The following is an 11315-nucleotide window of genomic DNA, read 5'->3' on the forward strand; positions in this document are numbered from 1 at the left end:
CAAATCATGGAAATAATCAATAATTATATCCAAGAAAATGATAATAAAGAGATATCATACCAAAATTTATGGGATTCAGTAAAGGCAGTTTTGAAGGGAAACTTTATAGCTCTAAATGCCTAAGTGAATAAAATAGAGAAGGAGGAGATCAATGAATTGAGTATGCACTTAAAAGAGTTAGAAAAAGAACAAATTAAACAATCTCAATTAAATACCAAATTTGAAATTCTGAAAATCAAGGAGAGATTAATAAAATAGAAAGCAAGAAAACCATTGATCTCATAAATAAAACTAAGAGTTGGTTTTATGAAAAAGCCAATAAAATAGACAAATACCTGGTTAATCTGATTTAAAAAAAGATAACCAAAGTACCATCATCAAAAATGAAAAGGGTGAACTAACCAGCAATGAGGAGGAAATTAAAGAGATAATTAGGAGTTACTTTGGTGAACTATGATGCCAATAAATTGGACAACTTGAGTGAAATGGATGAATATTTACAAAAAGACAAACTGCCAGGGGGCAGCTAGGTTGAGCAGTGGATAGAGCACCAGCCCTGGAGTCAGGAGTACCTGAGTTCAAAATCTGACTTCAGACACTTAATAATTACCTAGCTTTGTGGGCAAGCCACTTAACCCCATTGCCTTACAAAAAATAAAAAATAAATAAATAAAATAAAACTATCCAGATTAACAGAAGAGAAAATAAATTACTTAAATAATCCAAAACTACTTAAACAACCCCATTTCAGAAAAAAATTGACAAAACCATCAATAAACTCCCTAAGAAAAAGTCTCCATGTCCAGATGGATTTAAAAATGAATTCTACCAAACATTTAAGGAACAATTAATTCCTGTTCTACATAAACAATTTTTAAAAATAGGAGAGGAAGGAGTTCTGCTAAGTTCCTTTTATGATACTAACATGGTGCTGATACCTAAACAAGGAAGAATCAAAACAAAGAAAATTATAGATCCATATCCCTAATGAATATTGATGCAAATATCTTAAATAAAATTTTAACAATGGGACTACAGCAAATTATTACTAGGATAATACACCATGATCAGGTTGGATTTATACCAGGCAGGCAGGGATGGTTCAACATTAGAAAACACTCAACAGAATTAAACACATCAATAGTAAAACCAACAGAAACCATATGTTCATTTCAATAGATGCTGAAAGAGCCTTTGATAAAATATAACATCCATTCCTATTAAAAACACTAGAAAGTATAGGGAGAAATAGATACTATCAACAAATATTATATTTAATGGGAATAAACTCTGAGCAGTTCCAATAAATTCAGGGGTGAAACAAGGATGCCCATTATCACCATTATTATTCAATATAGTATTGGAAATGCTAGCAGTAGCAATAAGAGAAGAAAAAGAAGTTGAAGGAATCAGAATTGGCAATGAAGAAGCAAAACTTTCACTCTTTGCAGATGATTTGATGGTATTCTTAGAGGACCTGAGAAAATCATCTAAAAGACTCTTTGAAACAATTAACAAATTCAGCAAAGTAGCAGGATATAAAATAAACCCACATAAATCATCAGCATTTCTATACATGAACAACAAAGTCCAAGAACAAGATATAGAAAGAGAATTTCCATTTAAAATAACTGCGGACAACATTAAATACTTGGAAATCTACCTCTCAAGACAAACCCAGAAACTACGCGAACACAATTTTAAAGCACTTCTCACCCAAATAAAGTCAGATCTAAAAAATTGGGGAAATGTCAAATGTTTATGGTTAGGTCGAGCTAATATAATAAAAATGACAATTCTACCCAAATTAAAGTACTTATTCAGTGCCATATCAATCAAACTACCAAGTAACTACTGTACCAAACTAGAAAAAATAGTAACAAAATGTATCTGGAGCAACAAAAGGGCAAGAATAGCAAGGGAACTGATAAAAAAAATGTAAAGGAAGGTGGTCTAGCTCTACCAGATCTCAAACTATAGTATAAAGCAGCAGTCATCAAAATTGCATGGTATTGGTTAAGAAATAGAATAATTAGGGGTGGCTAGGTGGTGCAGTGGATAGAGCAACAGACCTGGAGTCAGGAGTATCTGAGTTGAAATCCAGTCTTAGACAATAATTACCTAGCTGTGTGGCCTTGGGCAAACCACTTAACCCCATTTGCCTTGCAAAAAACCTTAAAAAAAAAGAAAAGAAAAGCGAGTAATTGATCAGTGGATTAGGATAGGTTCAAAAGATACTGCAGTAAATGACTACAGCAATCTACTATTTGACAAACCCCAAAACAACAGCTTCTGGGATAAAAACTCACTATTTGACAAAAATTGTTGGGGAAACTGGAAAATAGTATGGCAAAAACTAGGCATAGACTCACATCTCACACCCTACACCAAAATAAGTTCAAAATGGGTACAGGATTTAAACATAAAGAGTGATACCACAGAGAACTTAATAAACCAAAAAATACTCTATCTAATTTATGAAAAAGGGATAAATTTGTGACCAAACAAGAATTAGAGCACATTTTGCACTAATAAAATTAATGGTGCCAAAATTAGAAGAAAGGCAAAAAGTTGGGAAACAATCTTCACAACCAGGAGTTCTGATAAAGGTCTCATTTCTAAAATATATAGAGAATTGCATCAGATTTATAAGATCAAAAATCATTCCCCAATTGATAAATGGCCAAAGGATATGAAAAGATGGATTTCAAATGAAGAAATTAAAGCTATATATATATATATATATATATATATATATATATATATATATATGTATGATTATATAAAAATGCTACAAATCACTATAGATTAGAGAAATGCAAATTAAAACAACAATGAGATGTCATCTCATACCTATTAGATTAGCCCAGATGAGAAAAAGGGAAGAAAATCAATGTTGGAGAGGTTGTGGGAAGATTGGGACACTGATGCACTGCTGGTGGAGTTGTGAACAGATCCAACCTTTCCCGAGAGCAGTATGGATCTATGTACAAAGAGCAATAAAACTGTTCATACCCTTTGACCCAGCAATTCCAATTCTAGGACTTTATCCAGAAGAAATTGGAAAAAATGGGAAAAGTCCTACATGTTCCAGAATATTCATAGCAGTTCTTTGGCAAAGAATTGGAAGTTGAGGGGACGTCCATCAATTGGGGAATGGCTAAACAAGTTATGATATATGAATACTATGGAATATTATGGTTCTATAAAGAAACGATAGATGGTTGAACTCCAGAGAAGCATGGAATAACTTATAGGATCTAATGCTGAGTGAAGGGAGTAGAGTCAAGAGAAGAATGTACACATCAACAGCATTATGAGATGAACAACCTTGATGGAAGGGGAACTCCCCTCGACAGTCTAGAGAGCTTAGACAACTGTATTAGACTGGTTAGGGACTATATTATCCCTAGAGGAAGAAAAAAAGATTAGGGGAAAAATTGTAAAATTCAAAATAAATAAAATCTCTCAAAAAAAAGTCATTTCCCAATTGATAAATGATCAAAAGATATGAACAGTTATCAAATGAAGTAATCAAAGCTATCTTTAGCCATATGAAAAAAATGTTCTAACTCCCTATTGATTGGAGAAATGCAAATTAAAACTATTCTGAGGTACTACTTCATACAAATTTGAATTGAACAGAAAAAGAAAATGATAAACGTTGGAGACAATGTGGGAAAAATAACACATTAATGTACTGTTTGTGGAGTTGTTGAACTGGTTTAACCATTCTTAAGAGCAATTTGAAACTATGCCCCAGGGGCTATAAATCCATGCATTCCCTTTGACCTGGCAATACCAATAGATCTGTATCCAAAAAGAGATTTAAAAAATGAAAAGATCATATATGTACAACAATATTTATAGCAGCTCTTTTCTGGTGGTAAAGAATTGGAAATTGAAGGGATGATCATCAATTGAGAAATGGCTGAACAAATTGTGCTATGTGGTTGTGATGAAATACTATTGAATTATTAGAAATGATGAATAGGATGCTTTTAAAAAAATCTGGAAAGACGTAAACTCATGCAAAGTGAAGTGTACTGTCTATAAAGTAACAGAAATATTGGATTATCAGCTGTGAATGACTTGGTTATTTTTAGTAATACAATGTTCCAAGACAACCAGGAAGGACATATGATGAAAAATGTTAACCATCCCAAGACAAAGATGGGGTTTGATGGTGTCTGAATATAGATGGAAGTATACTTTTCAAAGTTTTTTAGTTTCAGTTTCTTTATTTATCTTGTGTTTTCTTTTTTTTGTATGTGTCTATGTTTTCTTTTATGATATGACTAACATGGAACTGTGTTTTCCATTCCTAAACATGTATAATACTTTTATCAAAATGCTTGCCTTCTCAATAAAGCAAGTAGGGAGGAAGGAAGGGAGAAAATTTGGCACTCAAAGTTTTAGAAACAAATGTTAAAAATTGTTTTTACATGTAATTGGTAAAAAAATAAAATACTAAACAATAATAATATTAATATCTGTAGTACTTACAGGATTGTGTCTATAATTCAATAATGTACCTACAGTTCTTTGTCCTTAAAGAAGTGATATACAAATTATCAGCTGTCATTATTTGGCATTATTATTGGTAACTGGACCCTTGAAATTTTTTTCTTTGTGATTCCAGCATTTCTAGCAACACCACTATGATGGTGTAAAAAAAAAAACAAAAAATCTTAAAGTTGGAAGATTCATCTAATTCAGTTTCCTCCTCCCATTGCAGAAACTCCTTCCCCAGCATATTCAATCTATTTTTCACTTGGAATCTGACACATTTAAATAGAGTTGCATTATTAGATACTATCTTTTGCCCATGAGAAAGCAAAAAAAAATGAAGTACTAGACCTTACAGACAAGTGGATCATCAATCAACCCTTGAACAACTAAGAGGTCTTTACCTTCTGCAGATTAAAATAGAGCACACAAGTGAATGACATACACATCTATTGTGTATGACACCTTTTTTCATAAGGTAGACAGTCATTGACTTTCTGTTACAAGAAATATTTTATATAGGTCAACGATCATTGATAATGGATAATATTAATTACTGATTGTTGATTTTCTGTTTTTTTTAGGTTGTTGGGGTTTTTTTTGTTTTGTTTTGTTTTTTGCAAGGCAAATGGGGTTAAGTGCCTTGCCCAAAGCCACACAGCTAGGTAATTATTAAGTGTCTGAGACCAGATTTGAACTCAGGTACTCCTGACTTCAGGGCCGGAGCTCTCTATCCACTTCACCACCTAGCTGCCTCTCTGATTGTTGATTTTCAGTGAATTTCACACTGCAATCTAGAGCTAATATTTTCTTGTAACTATTTCTTTCCCAGAGACTTTTCTAAGGCTGATCAACAAGGGAATCAAAAATAACATTTTATGAAAATTATAGTTTAATATTTTTAAAACTTTGAGGTTATTACATGCAAATATGATTTTTGAAAATAATAATTTTATAGTATTAAGTCAAGATAAAGCCATTATCAAATAATTGTCTCAACTTCTTGATATTGCATATTTAGATTTCAGTATAAAAGATTGAAAATATCTGTCTTTTCTCACCTTCAAAAAAAATCTAAAAACACTTTCAATTGCATATAATTGTGGGGGAAAAAATAATTAGGTTGGTCAGTCAGAAAGCTGTTAAGGGATGGGAATTGCTTTTCTTTAATGCAGAAAAAGTTTTGTAAAAAAACATAACTTCAAGCCACTGAGATCTGCCTAAAACAAAGCTGTCTAGTAGAATGGAAAGATAACCAGGCTTTGTATTAGAAGATGAGAGGGGGAGGAGATGGGGGGGTTTCTGTGACCTTGGACAAGTCATTAATCCTCTGAACCTCAGAGTTCTCATCTTGATAGAGTGTTACAGTAATGTCAGAAAAAGAACTCATTATCTTTCCCAGAACTTTTTTCTAACTTCCCTACTTCTACTACCCAAATTTTACTCTTCACCATGATTAACCTCCTATTATCCAATCATTTGCTAGGCTGATTTCAACTCAGTCATTTGGTCTTCTTCTCTTTACTCATAACACTCCCATTAAATTCTTTGTCTTAATCACTTCTTGCCTAGACTATTACTATGGACTCCTAATTGATCTCTCTCTCCCTGCACTTATAATCCCCCCCAACCCTTAATTTGATTTTTCTAATGTTCAAGCTTGACCACATCAATTCTGCTCTCTTCAGAAGTTTGAGAGGCTTCTGCTGAATTTTTTTCCCCCTATAAGATAACCCTTCTATTTGGCATTTCAAACTCCAGTTGTCTTTGGAGACTGATTACACCTTTCTCCACTACACCCTCTCTCTGTACCATTCATCTCCCACCTGCTAGCCTTACCACAAACTATCCCTAATAACGGGAGCTCATTCGTGTCATTTTCACCTCTAGCTTCCTTTAGGGTTCAGGTCATGTGCTCCTGGTTCCTGTACTATTTGGCATATTACCTGTCTTTTCTCATCTATGAATATATTGCATCCACATAGTAGAGTTTCCTTGAGGGCAGAGACTGCCATCACTCTGCATTTGTATTTCCAGAGTGTAGCACAGTGCATGGGACACATTAAGCATTTAATACATGCTTGTTGATTTGTTGATTGAATCTCATAACTAATTAGAGAGGTGCTTCTTGTTCAGACATAAAACAAAATCCTTTAATTGTGTAGCGCTTGGCAGTTTTCAAAATATTTTGTTTTGATTCTCACAACTCTGTGTGAGTTGAGTTAAGCATGACAGGTTTCACATAACATAATAATAAATTCATTTTACCCTTATTTTGCAGCTGAGTAAATCAAAACTCATCAAAGTGTAACTCCCTGAGTTCACATGGCTAGTAAGTTGCAGAACCTAGATTTTTAATCTCTTTGTCACTAACAACATGTTCCTATTTTAGTATTTTACAATTCCTCTCCATTTGGGGATGGGGGAAGATGTTTAAGATACCCTGAATTCATTAACAACAACATTGTGAGTTGATCAACTATGATGCATGCAGTTTCTCCTAGCAGGACAGAGATCAAGGACAATCCCTAGAGACCTGCAATGGACAATGCCATTCACATCCAGAAGAAAACAAAACAAAACAAAACAAAAAAAAAATCCCAAAACCCCACAGAATCTGAATGTATACTATGTTTACTTTTTAAAAAACTTCTCTTTCCTATCTCAATGGTTTACACTGAGTTGCTACAAAGGAGGCATCTATTGACCCTAAAGCAATAGCAAATTCTACTCTGGTGTTGTCTGAGTATATTTTGTTTCTCAAGAGACCACTTTTTAGGGAGTTGGAAAACCATGAGCATAGTTACTATCATTGTTAAAGTTTTCAATATGTGTTTGGTATTTGTTATTGAGAGAGAGAGGCATCACTCAGGCTGAAACAATAAATGTTCTTTATCTCATACAGTTTTCATTCAGCTATTGTTTCAGGATGTATTCCTAAACTATGGCCATCACCTTGGATGATATTCAATTAAATTCAACAAACATTTATTAAGTTCCTACTATATAAAGGCTCTGTTGTAAGTGCTGAGCATACAAAAATAAGCAGATAGTCCCTGCCCTCAAGGAACTTAGATTTGAGTATCAGTTTTATTACTAGTTGTATAATCATAAGCATATCATTTAACTTTTCTAAAACTTGGCTTCCTCATTTGTCACATGGGGATAATCTTACATACACCACCTACCTCATGGTATATGTAAATATATATATATATATATATTAATTTTATGTAAAGACAATTTTTAACTCTCCTGGACACAATATAGAGTAAAATATACTATATTACAATACATATGATACAAATAATACAAAATGTAGACTACAGAGAGTAACAGTTTGATCTAGGTTATCTAGGTGCAATCATGTATTTCCAAATTAGTAATGTTTTCAAAGAAGACACAGAACACAAGAGAAATAAATCACAAAGTAGAGTGAAAAATAGTATGCTTCAATCTGCATTCAGAGTCTTATCAGTTCTTTCTCTGTATGTGGATAGCATTGGTCTAAAGCAACTTCATTCACATTGAATAATTGTTATTTATATTATAGATTACAAAGGGAGCAGGGTGAGAAAATATGAATTGATTGATATGAATCCATCACCTATATTGTAAATTTAGCTTTAAACACTTATGGTAGATAACAATAGACAATATTTATAAGTTTGCAAAAGCACTCATGGTTTACTTTCTTTCCCCTTGGTGGACTTTATCTCAGATGAGTCTCACACCAACCCTGTAAAATAGATATTATCCTCCCCATTTAATAGAAAAATCAAATGACTTGCTGATCATATCACAATTAATAAGCATAAGGGGATTCAGACTATCATCTTCATGATTCTGTGTTCAATATTCTAGCTAGTAAGCAATGCTGTTTCTGGATCTAGAATACCCAGTTAGTCACTCTCACAGTCAATTATCCCACCTATATTAATATACATAGTGGAGTGATCTAGAATGTTTATTAGCTGCTTGCCTGGATTAGAAGAATTTAAAAGGGTACACTTCAACACATGCTCATTAAGTTCAATGACCTGTCCTGTGAAATATTCCTTTTATGAGCTGGGGATATGCCAGCTCAGTATGAAACATAAGAAGTTTCAGGTATCTTGAAGAAAGACCTGAAGAAATCCAGGTGTCCTAGATTTTGTCTGTAAGACATATTACAGATTGCCAAGTCTGGAAAGAATCAAAAAACTGTTACATAGACATGGATTATTTAAGAAACACAATTAGAATAATGTGTAGTTTAGTACAATAATTGACTATATTTCCTTTGTTAAAAGGAAGAGGCAAAAAAAGATTTGGGATTGGTGGTTCGAGTAAAACATAAAGTGGAAAAAACACCATGTGGTTGAATTTGAAGAATTTTAGTCCTATTTCAGATGTCATCCTTATGGTGTGGATGAATGGAAAGAACAGTAACCTAGGAGAGGGGTGATCTAGGCTGCATTTTTGTGACTAGCTGGTTATGTCATAGAATTTTAAAATTTATAATTGGACAAAACTATAAAGTTGGTCTAATGCAAACTCTTCCACATTGAGAAAGCTTCTTTCTTCAATCATTAAGGTTTTTCTTGAATACCTGCAGAGAGAGAGGAAGGCAACTTGGTGTTATAGCAAGAACAATGGAATGGAGTCACAATCTGGTTTTAGTTCTGGTTCCATTCTCTACTTAGGCAGGGTGACATTTGACAAATCATATTTCTCAATTATATCACCTGTAAAGGTTGTTGATGGTCTATATTTCTAAGACCCTTTCACACTTGAAATTCTTATAGAACTTAGTGCTTCTTGGGGCAGCTAGGTGGTGAAGTGGATAGAGAGCTCCGGCCCTGAAGTCAGGAGTACCTGAGTTCAAATCCAACCTCAGACACTTAATAATTACCTAGCTGTGTGGCCTTGGGCAAGCCACTTAACCCCATTGCCTTGCAAAAAAAAAAAGAAGAACTTAATGCTTCTCATTTTCAGATAAAAAAATCAAAGCTATGTATAGAAATAAAAAATGCTCTAAATCACTATTGATTAGAGAAATACAAATTAAAAGAACTATGAGGTACCACCTCACACCTATTGAATTGGGTAACATAATAGAAAAGGAGAATAATAAATGTTGGAGATATGTGGAAAAAATTGTGACACTAATGCATTGCTGGTTGAGTTGTGAATTGATCTAACAGTAGTAGAGAGAAATTTGGAATTATGCCCAAATTGCTATAAAACTGTCATACCATTTGATCCAGCAATATCACTAACTAGATCTGTATCCTAAAGGGATCTTAAAGGTGGGGGGAGGAACTATTTGTATAAAAATATTTATAGCATGTTTTTGTGGTGGTAAAGAACTGAAAATTGAGGGGACAGCCATCAATTGGGGAATGACTAAAAAAGTTTTAGTATATGGTTGTATTGGAATAGTATGGTGCTATAAGAAATGATGAGTAAGCTGATTTCAGAAAAACTTGGAAAGACTCACACAAACTGATGCAAAGTAAAGTGAGCAGAGAACCAAGAAAATATTAATAGTACACAGGGCAACTTTATACAAAGATCAGCTGTAAATGACTTAGCTATTCTTAGTAATTCAATGATCCAAGACAATTTCAAAGGACTCATTGTGAAAAGTACTGTCCTCATTCAGAGAAAGAACTGATGATGTCTGACTGCAGATTGAAGCAAACTATTTTTCACTTTATTTCATGATTTTTTTCTTTTGATCTGTGTCTTCTTTCAAAACATGACAGCTTTGGAAATGTTTTTCAAGATTGCACCTAGATAACCTATATTAAATTGCTTACTTTCTAAAGAAGAATTGGGAGTTCGAAGAGGAAGGGGGAAAATTTGGAACTCATAATTTTTTAAATTGAATATTAAATATGGAAAGTGTACAAAAATATATATGGGGACAGCTAGGTGGCTCAATGGATAGAGTACAGGCCCTGGAGTAGAGAGGACCAGAGTTCAAATCCGATCTCAGACATATGAATTACCTGTGTGACCTTAGGCAAGTCATTTAACCCCATTGCCTTGCAAAAACTAATATATCTACCTATATTTATCTATCTATATATCTATATCTATCTATCTATCTATCTATACATCTCTCTCTCTCTCTCTCTCTCTCTATATATATATATATATATATATAGAGAGAGAGAGCAGCTCTTTTTTGTTGTGGCAAAGAATTGAAAATTGAGGGAATGCCTATCAATGGAAGAATTTATAGTACATGAATGTGATGAAGTACTATTGTTCTGTAAGAAGTCAAGGACAGGCAGATTTCAGAAAAGCCTGGAAAAACTTGCATGAACTGATGCCAAGTGAAATAAACTAACCTAGGAGAACATTGTATACATTAATAACAACATTGTGAGATGATCAACTATGATGGACTCAGCTCAAAGACAATTCTAAAAGATTGATGATGGAAAAATATCATACAAATCCAGATGCAGTCTAAATGTAGAGCAAACATACTATTTTTACTTTTTAAAACTTGTTGTATGTTTTTTTCTTTCTTTTTCATGTTTTCTCCCCTGATAGTTCTAATTATTCTTTCATGGCATGACTAATAGGAAATATGTTAAACATGATGGTGCATGAATAATCTATATCAGATTAGTTGCTGCCATGGGGAGGGGGACAGGGAAGGAAGGGTGATAGAAAAATATGGAACCCAAAAGCTTATAAAAAGGTAAATATTGGAAAAGGAATGTTAAAAATTGTCTTTACATGTAATTGGGGGGGAAATTACATATTTAAAAAACAAAACCAACTTATTACCTCCCAAGCCAGTCCAT

This window comes from Macrotis lagotis, chromosome 5, assembly GCF_037893015.1.
Source record: "Macrotis lagotis isolate mMagLag1 chromosome 5, bilby.v1.9.chrom.fasta, whole genome shotgun sequence".
NCBI classification, from domain to species: domain Eukaryota; kingdom Metazoa; phylum Chordata; class Mammalia; order Peramelemorphia; family Peramelidae; genus Macrotis; species Macrotis lagotis.